A 14,685-nucleotide genomic window follows, 5' to 3' on the forward strand; every position below is an offset into this window, starting at 1 on the left:
TAATGGCTGGTCTAGACATGTCACTTGTCACTTTACAAGGAATTATTGATTTAGAGAATTTTTTCAAGGTCATATATACCCGTCGACTCAGACAGTTCTCTTGGCTGGCCTTCTCTTGAGAAACCAGGCACGAGGAATAATATTTTTCAATATATATATATATATATATATATATATATATATATATATATATATATCTTCAGTTCGAAAATAAAGTTTATCAATAGTTATATCATATCAGTGACGAAAAGAGTGAGTTTTCAGAGATAAATACCTATACTTCGCTACCGGCATCAAACTAGGTAGGCCTGGTCACCAGACATAATGTTTTATTGTAAGTGTGCGCGCGCGCGCGCGTGCAAACTCAGTCCCAGAGGGATTTCAAGCTTTCTTGATGACAGTTTAAACGAGAGTGAAGAATTGGTCTCCATTGTTTAAAATTCATCTTCCTGTTCTGTCTCATCCAAATCCTTTCTTTATAAGCGAAAAAAAATCGATTAATCGATATTGATGAATAACGTCGATACGGAAAAGCAATATAAAAGAATGGGAGTTCTTGGCGAAATCGGAATATATTGAGGTACTGAAGAACGCCGCCCCCTACCCCCTCTTATTGTAAAATCTTAATTAAAACTTATTTATTCTTACTACCCCCTCTTATTGTAAAATCTTAATTAAAACTTATTTATTCTTTCGTGAAATGAGACATGGGCTCAGTTTTGCGGTATGCCCACGTCAGGGAGTTTTGGAGCTGTGGGGCCAACTGTTCGTTAAAATTAAGCTGACTTTGTGCCAGGGAAGGCTTTTGCTCATAGAATAGCCCTTAAGAGTCATTATGATTATTTGACAAGCATATTATAGACATAATGAGATTTATATTAATGGACGTGAACACGATAGTTATAATCGTAAGGAAATGAAAATTTGAACTGACGAGACTGAAACCTCTTTAAACCATAACGTATTCGTTAGTGGGGAAAAAAGACGTATAACAACCAATCCTGGCGAGTCGTAAATAACCAGAAGGAAAATTGAAGAAAAAATATCGTTCGAGGAAAAGAACAGGAAAATGTAAAAGTCTACGGAGACATCGTACCGTGTTTCATTTACTCGAGGCGCCAGAAGAAAGCGTCGAATGGGGGAAGACTCAAAAAACCGAGATCGGAGAAACGGTGGGTTGTCGTTCTTGATGGAGGAAGATGCGTGCTGTGTGTGCGTGTGTCTTTAGAGAACTGTATAGTGTAAGTGTATCAATGGCGCCGTTTATATGCCCCTCAAAGGAGGACTGTGGACTTTTAGAATGTAAGTTTATGTTTTATTTGCGTATCTCCCTGCTTCAAGGTAACCTAGCTTTCTATTATGCCTCTTCCCCATAGGGGGCTAGTGTCGTCAGTGCACTTCACGGGGTGCACTGTAGGCATTACTAAAGATTCTTAGCAGCGTCCCTTCGGCCCCTAGCTGCAACCCCTTTCATTCCTTTTACTATACCTCCATTCTTATTATCTTTCTTCCATCTCGCTATCCACCCTCTCTTAACAAATATTTCTTAGTGTTACTGCGAGGTTTCCCTCCTGTTACACCTTTCAGACCTACCTTCTCTCAGTTTCCTTTCCAGCGACAAATGACCTCATAGGTCCCAGTGCTTGGCCTTTGGCCTAAACTCTATATTCAATTGAATTCAATTATGCCTCCTGCTTTAAACGTTGCTATACACTAACGCGCACGGCCCCCACCCCTTTGCGACAGTCACGCTTTATTTATACCAGACATCTTTTGAAAGAGCCTGTGCACTTTACCCGCCGCCATTTTGAATCATGGACAGTGGCGCCTTCTAGCGGACGGGAACTACAAAGTGGAGTGTCAGTTGGAGAGGTACATACTGAGTATCCTTTGGGTACTCGAATGGGAAAACGCAAGAAAGTAGCTTTCATTTTTTCCTTTTAGCAGAAAACAAAGAAACGCAAGTATCTCGTTTTCGCAAAGCTAAACCCTTTAAGAGTGTCAAATGTCATTTGACACATGACAGTCTGATCATTTTCAGACTTGACAAATTTTGGGTATAATAACAGGAATGCTAACTATATAGTAGTGGCCTAGGACCAAGTTTCATACAACGATACCTTCTCAAGTAAATGTTTTTATGACGTGCAAGAAAATATAATAGATTCAAGCTTGTAATGGCCCTTCCTTGAGCAATTGTCATGTTGAACTGTGCAAAAACATTTGTCAACATTTTGTTTCACTCACTCATTCAGGTGGCTCCCGGGCCTCTTGGTGACCCATGGCCGCTTGCACCAGACCTCTCCACGTTCCCGTGCTGAGTGCTGCATCTCTGCAGTTATTCTCAGGGTCCTCCAATCTCAGTTCTCGTAGACCTCTTAACACAATATACTTCTATCTCTTCCTCGGTCTCCCCACTGGTCCTCTCCCTTCTATTGGTCCTTCCATTTTATGTTCACTGATTGATATTAAACTATTTAATAAGAATTCTAAGCTAAACAGCTTTGAATTCGCAAGTATTTTAACTTTTACTATTATGAATTCGCCTTTAGGTCGATCAGCTGTGTACGAGATTTGCCGTCGAAGACCAAAGAGTATAGGCAAAATTATTTGTCGTGAAAAAATACGTATCTACATATCTCTTGTCACATGTAATTATTTTTCCCATGGAAATAACAAGCACTGTCTTTTACATACGTGTCTATTCATTGTAATTGGTCTGCCTGTTGACAGTCATCGGCGGTTGATAACATTAATATATATTTAAAACATAAGAGTTGTCATAAATATGCATGTATTAATATGTATCTTTTAACAGGATTTTTTTTATGGAAATAACGTTCATTATATATTCAGTGTTCATTGTCTAGTGACAGTCAGTATCAATTGATAACTTGAGAAATTTCTAAAACAAGTTTCCATTTTGGTACGCCACAATTATTAATAGTAGTTTAGGATAATTTTAGCATTACAATAGCCGCAAAAGGAAGATAATTAGAACTGTCCTGAACTTGAAACTTTTATTTTGAAAGTAAGTAAAACTGATATAGCTTGCAAAATTGTTATTTTAAAAACTTGATATAAACTCTGCCATTAAACTGAACAGTATATGACATAGAATCATTAAACGTTTATTAGACCAGACACTTGTTTTAATTATGGAAATTATCTTACTGTAATGACCATGTTATGGATCATATTCGTAAATCTTGTATTCAGTCCTATTTCAGCACAAACGGGTGTAGGTAAATATGAGGTGATCATTATATAGATTTTACTGTGACACTTGAAGTATGTCAATTCACTTCAACGAAAGTATTTCATATGCTATGTGAATGGCAATTTAAAGATGATTGTTCTCCACAGGAAAACATAATGTGATTGCTACCTGTAGCCCGCGTCCGCTATGAGACTCAATGTCCACGCAATCAAGGTGTCTTGATATACTTCTACAATGGGAGTGTCGTAAGTACACCATCTCTTTTCTAAGGTCTCTGCCTATACTCGAATGTAATGCAGTTAAGTCAATGAGCTAAACAAGGTAACTTTATTGGTATTACTTTCGTTTAATAAAGAATTTGACACTAATTGAACAAGTCATTGTATTTATATCACTTGGATGCCTTTGTGCTAATCACAAAATTATAGTTTGCGCTTCTGAACATGACGAAGAACAGCAGAAAAAGGTGCATATCTAAAAATCGATAATTAAAAACAATAAACTGCTAATTCATTATTCTCCTCATTTTAGTAGATTTTGTTATGATTCCCAAATACTTTAGTTTAATACGAGCTTGCTGAATAACATTTCTTACGTTATATATTTAGCTACTGCAACACGGCTGCCGTTGCAAGAACTCAGAAATTGCACATGCAATTAAATCAGCCCTTTGGTGCGAAAAGGGTAGGAAAAAATAAAAAAAATGTCTCTTATGCCCAAGTTACCGCTCGTTTGTTTAATATCAACGCTTTCATTAAATCCTTTGTGTAATTGGACTCCCTCTTGTTCGTGCCCAGATGCCTCGTACAGATTTTATGAAGATTTTTATCTTTTTTTATAAGCCATGATTATTCACGTATCAAGCCCAGGCCCCGATGAATGCAGGGAAAAGAAAGAAGGTTATAGGAGACAGGGAGACCAGAAGCAGTAAGAAAATTCCAAAGCTTGTCAGTAAATGCGTTGCTTGATTTTAAGAATCACCTAGATTTTAATAATAAAGGTTGGAGTGTTTTACAGAACGATAATTACATATATATATATATATATATATATATATATATATATATATATATATATATATATATATATATATATATATATATATATATATATATATATATATATATATATATATATATATATGTATATGTAATTGTAATAGCCACAATGCTCTCTTAACTTCTCGAGTTCTTCGCGCTTCTTCAATTTCGTGCGCTTGGATCATACGGCTTTGTAGTGACAAGCATATCCAAAGTAAGTGCGAGGAATTCGAGAAGTTAAGAGGGCATTGTGGCTATTACAATTACATATGTATCCGGTAAAAGTGACCAGTAGATTATATATATATATATATATATATATATATATATATATATATATATATATATATATATATATATATATATATATATATATATATACAGTATATATATGTATATGTATGTATATATATATATACATACACATACATATATATACATATACATATATATACACACTTACGATTCAGATTTTTAATGTACGTATGTGTATGTGTAAATATAAAATATATTTTATAAATGCGTACATACTTTTATATATATATATATATATATATATATATATATATATATATATATATATATATATATATATATATATATAAGTATGTACGCATTTATAAACTCTGACGGTTCAGAAATTCCTGCATTAATCTAAAATAGACTTCATTATTCCGACTATTTATAAAAGCTATCATGAGTACCTTACCTTTATCTGAAAACCTATTCCATCCGTAATACTCTTTTGAGCTGCAAAGAAATCGTTTCCCTCGGTCGTCCCAACTACGTAAAAATGAACAAATAAGTATTGTTGGAAAATGTCAAAGGAGGCATAGAAATGTTACGAACGGCCTCGAGCCCAAAGATTATTCAGAGCGATTATGGTTAATGAAAACAGGTCATATATATCCCAAATGACCTTCTAAACCACCGCTAACAACGAGGGCGTTATTATACCCTATTTACAGTAGCATTTGTGGCACTAAGCAGACGCTGTTGTGTTTCCTGTAAGTGATTGCATTTGGTGTGTTTGTAGTACTACTCTCTCTCTCTCTCTCTCTCTCTCTCTCTCTCTCTCTCTCTCTCTCTCTCTCTCTCTCCCGATATGCCTGTAAATGTATGGGTACAGGCTTTTACAAATTCATGTATGTATGTATATTCCATTATATATTCACACATATATATACATATATATATAGTACATTTTATATATATATATATATATATATATATATATATATATATATATATATATATATATATATGTGTGTGTGTGTGTGTGTGTATATATATAATGTAATATACATACATGAATTTGTAAAAGCCTGTACCCATACATTTACAGGTATATGGAGAGAGAGAGAGAGAGAGAGAGAGAGAGAGAGAGAGAGAGAGAGATTAGTACTATAAACACACCGAATGCAATAACTTACAAAAAACATAACAGCGTCTGCTTAGTGCCACAGATGCTATTGTAAATACGGTATAATAATCTATATACTCATATACAGAGATATAGATAAACAGGTAGAACTATACATTTATAATATACAGTATATGTATGTATATATGTATATATGTATATATATATATATATATATATATATATATATATATATATATATATATATATATATATATGTATGTATATATAAAGAGAGAGAGGTGCGTGTGCCTTAGGTCGTGGCTGTACGAAGTGTATGTATGAGATTAAGGAGAGAAGACAGTAAACGACGGTAAATTCTTTCACTTCAAAGAGAGAAAACTGGATAGTCTGACATTATGTGAGGTAAATGTGAAGAAGGGTCGGGTGAAAAGAGTTTAAGAACGACGATGAGTGATTGTCTCCGGGGAGACTGCAAAGGCGGGTGAGAGAGTAGAAGGATGTTAGTTTTTGCACATACTGTAGTCAGCATTGCAGCAAGGAGCAAGGAAGCATTTTTTTGTTCCCATTGCCTTGTTACTTCTTCTTGATGAACACCATATTCTTCGGAAGCTTGAATTTCAAGTCAAAGGCCCCTTTGGTGGGCTTGTTCATATGAGGTGGGTTCATCTTCTGAATAATAATAATAATAGTAGTAGTAGTAGTAGTAGTAGTAGTAGTAGTAGTAGTAGTAGTAGTAGTAGTATTTTATACATTAATAATAATAATAATAATAATAATAATAGTATTTTATACATCTGTTGTAAGGGATCAGAAATAATACGTCCAAATTCCATAGATTTTTTGTACCATGGAATTATCAAAATGATAATTTGAGTATTTTATACGTACTCTGCTCTAAGAAAGCAGAAAGGATACGTCCAAATATAGTGGGTAAATTTTTTGCAGTAATTCCAGTTGCAGGGACTGAATCTCCATATTAATTGATGCATAGAATTTGAAGAATCTGAAATGGTGCAATGGCAATTTCTTCTGACAGTAAGGGGAAGGAAAGAACAAGAAATCCTACAAGTGTATTTTTACTTTATTATTATTATTATTATTATTATTATTATTATTATTATTATTATTATTATTATTATTATTATTATTATTGTAGTTGTTGTTGTTGTTGTTGTCACTATTTATAGGTAGTAGGCCCTCTTCTGACAGTAAGGGGAAGGAGAGAACAGGAAATCTTTACTAGTGTAATTTTACTTTCTATTATTATTATTATTATTATTATTATTATTATTATTATTATTATTATTATTATTATTATTGTTATTATTATTATTATTATTATTATTATTATTATTATTATTATTATTCAGAAGTTGAACCCAAACTCATATAGAACAAACCTACAGGGGCCTTTGAAATTGAAGCTTCCATATTCAGAAGTTGAACCCAAACTCATATAGAACAAACCTACAGGGTCATTGAAATTGAAGCTTCCAGAGAGTATGTAATCAGAAAGATAACAAACTGAATAAAAATCCATGACCAGTAAATTATTTCAGATGAGTAATGTGCAGATAGTGAATTGAGACATTCTTAACTCACCTCTAATTATTAATGCCGATTTTAAGCCGATTGTTACGATGGAGTCCATAAAAAAATATATTTGACTGATGACATTTTCAAAATGTCAGTCGTCATGAAGACGAAGTTTTGACATTTAGAAAGTGTGTATGTGTGTGTGTGTGTGTGAGGGTGTGGGTGTTTGTGTATGTGGGTATGTGTGGGTGTGTATGTGGGTATGTGGATGTGTGTGTATGGGTCGACAGCTCAGTAGACAAGCAGTTGCGCAGTGCTGTACAGTGTTCATTTTCAGCCATGATAATCATTACACAATCATTATAGGATGGTACAAGCTTTTCGAAAATGGGAATTCATGAATGACAATTTATCCTTATGAGAAAAAGATGTAAACGCCTCTATTTTTTTCGAGAAAAAGTACTGGTATGCAGAGATTTCGAATAGATCGTCGTTATTCCTAATAATTTGGTAGGAAGTGACACACACACACACACTATATATATATATATATATATATATATATATATATATATATATATATATACATATATATACAAATACATATACAGGTATATACTGTATATATATACCTGCATATACATATATAGTGTATGTATATACACTATAAAAATGTGTATATATACATTTATAAATATGTGTATATATATATATATAGAGAGAGAGAGAGAGAGAGAGAGAGAGAGAGAGAGAGAGTGTGTGTGTGTGTGTGTGTGTGTGAGAGAGAGAGAGAGAGAGAGAGAGAGAGAGAGAGAGAGAGAGAGAGAGAGAGGGGGAGAGAGAGTATGAGTGTGAAGTGTCCCACACATAATTCCTAGTTTACCTTACAACTATGCCTACAGCCATTTTTTTTTTTAATAAATGCAAAGAGAATGAAGATAACGTCCTGTAGAGGAATCATGGAGTGTTGTAACTAAATGAAACTAAAGCTCAGGTAAATAAAGGAAGACGGACGTCATCTTAGGAGGAGGCAGAGAGACAGACAGACAGACAATATGCGATAACCATTTTACTTCGTGATTTGTAATATATGGTTAATATTTCTGCGTTTTAGTGTACGATAACTTACTTCCCCTGTGTAAATGATTTTTTCAGTCGTCTGACTTTCGAAACAGTATGTTGATTAACGTGCTTCGAAAAGAATTGTTATTTCTTAGGCGGAATGTGTAAAAAAGGACATTTCCATTTCCCATGGAATAAACACGCCCCTTGGCGCTGGAAAGAAAATATGGAATTTGTTGCAAACGAGAGGAAAATTCATGTCCTGCTCTTGTAGTATGTTTTTTCCAATAACTTCTTTCCCGAGAGAATATCTGGAAAAAGGGATCGCACATATTTTCCCGCAAAGGTGATTGGAAAATAATAAAACAGCGTAGTGTAACCGAAAAAAAAAAAAGTCTGGAGATGCACGGGATATCGAAGGGTGCAGATAAAAATTCGGCATGGGATATCTTAAAGTAACGAAAGCATAAAATGACAATAACACCGGGAATTATGGTAATTGCATACAGCAGCTGTTGTGAATAAGTCCAGTATATTCAATAAACAAATGCAAAAATAAACTTCATCGTAATAGACTGGTGGCTTTTCAAAAGTCGAATCTGATGCATTTATTCGAATTTCACGCGCGCTAAAGTTGATTTTTCTGACCAAAAATGTACTGTACTTTATGCAAATTGTTTTCAAGTTCCTGATTCATTTCCGAACCCCAATATACTGTATGTATATATATATATATATATATATATATATATATATATATATATATATATATATATATATATATATATATATATATATATATATTATTTATATATATATACACATATATATATATATATGTATATATATATATATATATGTATATATGTATGTGCGTGTATGTTTGTGTATGTCTGCGTGCGTGTGCGCGCTGGCATGATAAGGAAACCTAAATAAGAAATGCAAACCGTAACAACAATCATCGATTGCAGAAAACATCGAAATCACCAATCTCTTTTGGGCCAGCGGTTCCCGGATTGTAAAAGGAACCTTCGTTTGCTATTCTTGGGGTTATGAGAAAATCTCTTCTTCAAAAATAATCATAATACATCCGGCCCAAACTTCTGGTCTTAAACTTTTATCGTCGGCAATTTCTTTTTCTTCCATCTCCTCGGCGTAACCAAGGAATGCTGTCGGACGGATCGTAAAAGGGAGAATTTATGTGTCCGTCGTCAAATACTGTTTTATTGTTTTTCCTACGCTAATGGATAAAATCCGCTAATTTCTTTGGTTTTCGGTCTTTCTCCCATTATATCGTTTTCTGTATCCTAATTAATATAGTGTCGCCCTTAGCTTCTAGCGGTACACAGATTGGAATAAATTAATATTTGGATAATGAAGCCAGTTTACTTATTTTTTTATTGTTTTTAGGTTTTATTGTTTTATGTATTTGTTGTGTTTATTTATTTAGTTTATTGTTTTTATTTGTTATTTTTTGTTATTCATTTATTGTTATTTATTTATTTATTTATTTATTGCCTTTATTGTTTTTATTATTTATCTATTTAATTTTTAATTATCTATTTATTTATTGTGTTATTTAGTTTTCTATGTAATTTTTATTTTTTTTATTTATTTTATCATACTGATTTTATTCCATCGTCCTTCCAGAATTGTAAGTTAGAACGACGAAAGTTTCATTTTGACATTTTCATCACTAAGAACGCAAGACTATTGAATGCTCATCTTTAACAATGATGAGACACCGACGAACTCTGATAATACAACTAGTTTCATAAAATGTCAGGCTTAGTTTCGCAAAATGTCAGATTTAATCATAACATTAATCTTAATTGCATTCACTGTTATTATTGCTAATGCATTCTTAATGCCAAAGTCATTACACTTGGGCACTGTTTAAATATTGTTTGTTGTTAGAAATATAATATTGGAATATGAATATGTTTTTTTAGTGGGTATAAATCTTAAGGTGAGAAGTCAGTTGGTATCAGATTTACCTACTACTTCTTCCAAAGGTTTAACACTATTGAATTCACCTGACGCTGACTATTTGATTAAGATTCTAAGCCCCATTTACAAAACTTCTTTTCGTTTAATCTGTGGAATTTAAATCTTTCAAAAGGCTTCAATCTCATAGATTAAATGTCATGGCAATGAAGGGAGAGATGCGACTTTTTTCGTAAATAAAAAAAGTTTTGAAAACTTATATCACAATGCTCAGAAATAAACTCGTACTTTTGATTTGTACTAATAGAGAGATTCTTAAATGAGATTTTGTAACATGAAATTATAAGAATACCTTTTCATTTTTCATGCATTTATTTCCATGGGCTGTACAGGAATCAAAACCTACGATTCAGTTTAATCACTTTTTTATATAACTTTTTTTTTCGTACTAAAAAAAAAAAAAGGTTCTTCAGTGAGAATTTACGACATGAAGTTATAAGAAAAACGTTATAGTTTTCATACATTTAGATTCAGTTCCATCTCCATTGTCCATAAAGTTTAAAGCGTAGCCGTTAGAAATATTCATTCTCCTTGCATCCGGAGACGCATATCCCAGTATCACGGATTAAAAGTCTCTCTCTCCCCAAGGCCGAATGTTTCATCCGGATAAACATTCAACATACAATCTAGGGTTATGGCTTGGGTGACGACTGGTTACCACGGCAATATACCACAGCGCACCAAATAAAGGCTGCAGTTTCATTTCCTTCTGTATTTTATTGAAATGTTTCGAGTTTTGTGTCGTTTGTATGTTTTTTTTTCTCTCTCTCTGAACGGAAGTTTATTTTTCTTAAAGATGCCTGCTTTCGTTTGATTAGGGGAACAGGGTGTAAATCAAATCACTTGCCTTCACACTTTTTTTTTTTTTGCGGACTTGTGTTCATGTAAACAATATGTGGTCGACGCTTGAAGTTTTTCAAAAGAGAAAGTCACTTTTCTTAAAGGGAAAAGTGTTTTTTTTTAGGGAGAAAGAGACTTATTTTAAGGAGAAAGCAACTTTTTTGAAGAGAAAGTTGCCTTTTTTTGAAGGAGAAAGGATTTTTCTAAGGAGAAAGTTATTTTTTCAAGCAGAAAGATACTTTTTTTTTACTTTTGTAGGAGAAAGTAACCTTTATTTAAAGATTTTTTTTTTATTTTCAAAGGAGAAGGTGACATTCTTACCTCCCCTCTTAACTCGGTCATATCTCTCTCACCTTCACCATACACAGACCATTATCACTGACTCATCATTATCAAGATCATTCTTAAAACTACTTCTCTGGATATATGCGTTTCGTGTCAGTCAAATTTGAAAACGAGTCATTTTTACTTCTTTATTTCACTTCAGTCATTAAATATTATTTCTGTTTCCTGGGCAGACCCTTTGTATGCTCATCAGAGTGTACTTATATCATTTACGTTTAGTCCCCTTAAAATACACTCACTGTAAATAGAAAATTCCAGGTTCGCCTCCTCTTCCTCTTGACTATTGTTTCAGTAATACATTTACAATAAAACATTCCTCCACCTTTAAGCTGAAAGAACACTCTCTCTCTCTCTCTCTCTCTCTCTCTCTCTCTCTCTCTCTCTCTCTCTCTCTCTCTCTCTCTCTCTCTCTCTCTCTCTCTCTCTCTATTGCCTGCGGGCCGCACAGTTCTACGAATAAAGTATGAATGTCGATTCAAGTGTCCTAAATAGGTGGAAAGGTTTAAAAAAAGATAAAAGTCTAAACATTTTAGAAATCGGGAGTAAAAAGAAATGAAATGTGAAAAAGTTTTTTTTTTAAATCATTCCGACATTAGCTGTGAGAATAAATCGTAATAGCTTATTCAAACATATTCAAATAGAATAATCACCACGGCTCTCCGATTAACGCAGGATGTAGGTAATCCCGTAACCATAGAGGAGGATTAGGCAGTCGTTGAATTTAAATGGAAAATCATCGCAAGAAGATTCTCGGATTTTTGTCGATTGAAAAAAAAAATACTAAATCATTGCGAGAAGATTCTCGGATTTTTGTCGATTGAAAAAAAAAATACTAAATCATCGCGAGAAGATTCTCGGATTTTTGTCGATTAAAAAAAAAAATACTGAATCATTGCGAGAAGATTCTCGGATTTTTGTCGATTGAAAAAAAAAAATACTAAATCATTGCGAGAAGATTCTCGGATTTTTGTCGATTGAAAAAAAAAATACTGAATCATCGCGAGAAGATTCTCGGATTTTTGTCGATTGAAAAAAAACTGAATCATTGCGAGAAGATTCTCGGATTTTTGTCGATTGAAAAAAAAAATACTGAATCATCGCGAGAAGATTCTCGGATTTTTGTCGATTGAAAAAAAAAATACTGAATCATTGCGAGAAGATTCTTGGATTTTTGTCGACTGAAAAAAAAAAAAACTGAATAATTTTTCGCCGAAATGCGCCAGATCAGCCCAAAATTACGAAGGCAATGAAAGGAAATAAAAATGTCGGCGAGAGCGAGACACCTCCATAATTCGCTTGACTAAATGGGCTTAAAGGTTTATAATTCTTGTCAGAATTGTCCCGCGAACCCATTCTCCGTTCGGCCGGATGGGTTTCAATGGAAGTCTCGAAGTAGGAAAGTGGAAATGTGGTTTTATCGGGAATGGTGTACCTCGTTTGTGTGTTTACGGTTGCGATATGATCAAGATTGTGTGGTTTGAAACATTTGAACATAGAATGTTTGAGATTTTTAGTCTGAAATGAGGAGAAAAGATTTTATTTTGGATGCTTTTGTGTGAAGTTTCAACTGAACTCGATCGCTGGGTGGATTAACGGGGTGCTTCGTTATGATTGATCACCAAAAGATTTCATTAAGCTTTAGTGAAAATTTTTTTTTATAAAAATTCATTATCTGCATGTCCATGAAATGAGGAGACTGACTTCCGTATTCTGTTAGCATTTATAATTCTGGGAAATATGTATCATACTGAAAGCTGCTCTGTACTTGGTGCATGCAATAGTACGTAATGTAATTATGGAAATCCTAATTGAGGCCAGAGAATATCCTCCGTACCTGCTACTCCGGTTTTGCATCAAAATTCTGTTGAGGTAATACAACAAACCCAGCTAAGGAAAAGCATATGTAAATGAGTCCTTATTTCTTCCAGTTATTGTAGCATTATCATTATCACTCGAAATATCAAGACCAGTGATTTGAGCACCTAGAGGATTACGGGAAAAAACTACTGTACAGAGAGAAAGTAAAGAATGGCAGAGAAATTTTTTTTTGTTTTTTCAAATTTAATCCAACACAGGTATTAGTGACCTGTCTCTAGCGGTGCACTTAAGCTATGGAGATCTCGTTGGTGTGAAATTGTAGGGTGAGGTTATCAGTAACAGATATTATTATTATTATTATTATTATTATTATTATTATTATTATTATTATTATTATTATTATTATTATTATTATTATTATTCAGTAGATGAAACCTATTCATATGGAACAAGCCCACAGAGGCCATTGACTTGAAATTCAAGCTTCCAAAGAATATTAAAGTGTTCATTAGGAAGAAGTAAGAGGTGGTAAAGGGAAATACAGAAAGAAGAGATCCCACTAATTAAAAAAGAAACAAAATAATAAATAGAAAAATAGATAAAACTGTACTAAAATGCAAGAAGAATGGTATTTGGGTAGTAATGCATTGCATTTTCGCTTGAACTTCTGAAGGTCCAATTGCACGATAGAGGAAGTCTTGCAATTTCCGTGATTCTCGAGGAGAAAATTAAGTCTTCACAGTGTCTTATCTCATCTAATTTCCAGGAAAATGCGCGTGCAAAGACCCTTTATTCCAGAACAGTATATTTGTAGCGTCCTGCTTCGTTGCGGGAAAATAGTGTATTAAGACCTTTGGTTTAGTGCCTGTACATTTGCACCATATCTAGTTCCGTTTTGTTATAGAAGAATATAAATCTGCAAAGACACGCTGTTCATTACCAGAACATTTGCACATTGCCTTATTTCATAACAAGGAAAGTAAAAGTGTGCAAAAACTTTTACCTCCGGACCACCAGCAATCACAATTAAGATAATTAATCATCCTTATTTTAAGAAGAAACAGAACCCTCGGGATTCAAAGGCTCAGCTGATGAAAGAAACTTGAAAGAGTGGTCGGGGAAACAATCTATCCTTTGCAACACCCGGGTGGTAAACCTCGTTGGCAACGGTGGGATTAACTAAATTGCAACCCTTTGCTGTTAACGCTTCTGAAAGCCTTCCACATCTTTCAGATCGTATTACTCATCTCTTGTAAGAAATGAGAAAGCGGAGATTTTTGGATGATGTCGCCATCTTCCGTAATCGAATTACGTGAAGACGGACGAGGCAGCATTTGTCTGTGTGAAATTGCATTCACAAAGGTAAGAGCAATTTTTGACTGACGAATAAAGGACGAAAAAAAGATGACTGGAGAATTCTGTAAAGTGCT

The 14,685-nt window shown here is 33.7% G+C and overlaps 1 long non-coding RNA gene across 4 annotated transcripts in view; it reads left to right on the forward strand.

Annotated features, from left to right (window-relative positions):
* The window catches only part of LOC136847983 (uncharacterized), a 322,346-nt gene that overhangs the window by 291,552 nt on the left and 16,109 nt on the right, over window positions 1-14,685 (forward strand). For 2 of the 4 annotated variants that reach the window (XR_010855891.1, XR_010855890.1), the window contains exon 7: window positions 3,367-3,465. The exons of the other annotated variants lie outside the window; for them this stretch is intronic. This is a non-coding gene — a long non-coding RNA (uncharacterized lncRNA). The remainder of the gene's footprint in view (window positions 1-3,366; window positions 3,466-14,685) is intronic. 4 annotated transcript variants of the gene reach the window in all.

Source organism: Macrobrachium rosenbergii, chromosome 18 (assembly GCF_040412425.1).
Source record: "Macrobrachium rosenbergii isolate ZJJX-2024 chromosome 18, ASM4041242v1, whole genome shotgun sequence".
Classification (NCBI taxonomy): Eukaryota; Metazoa; Arthropoda; class Malacostraca; order Decapoda; family Palaemonidae; genus Macrobrachium; species Macrobrachium rosenbergii.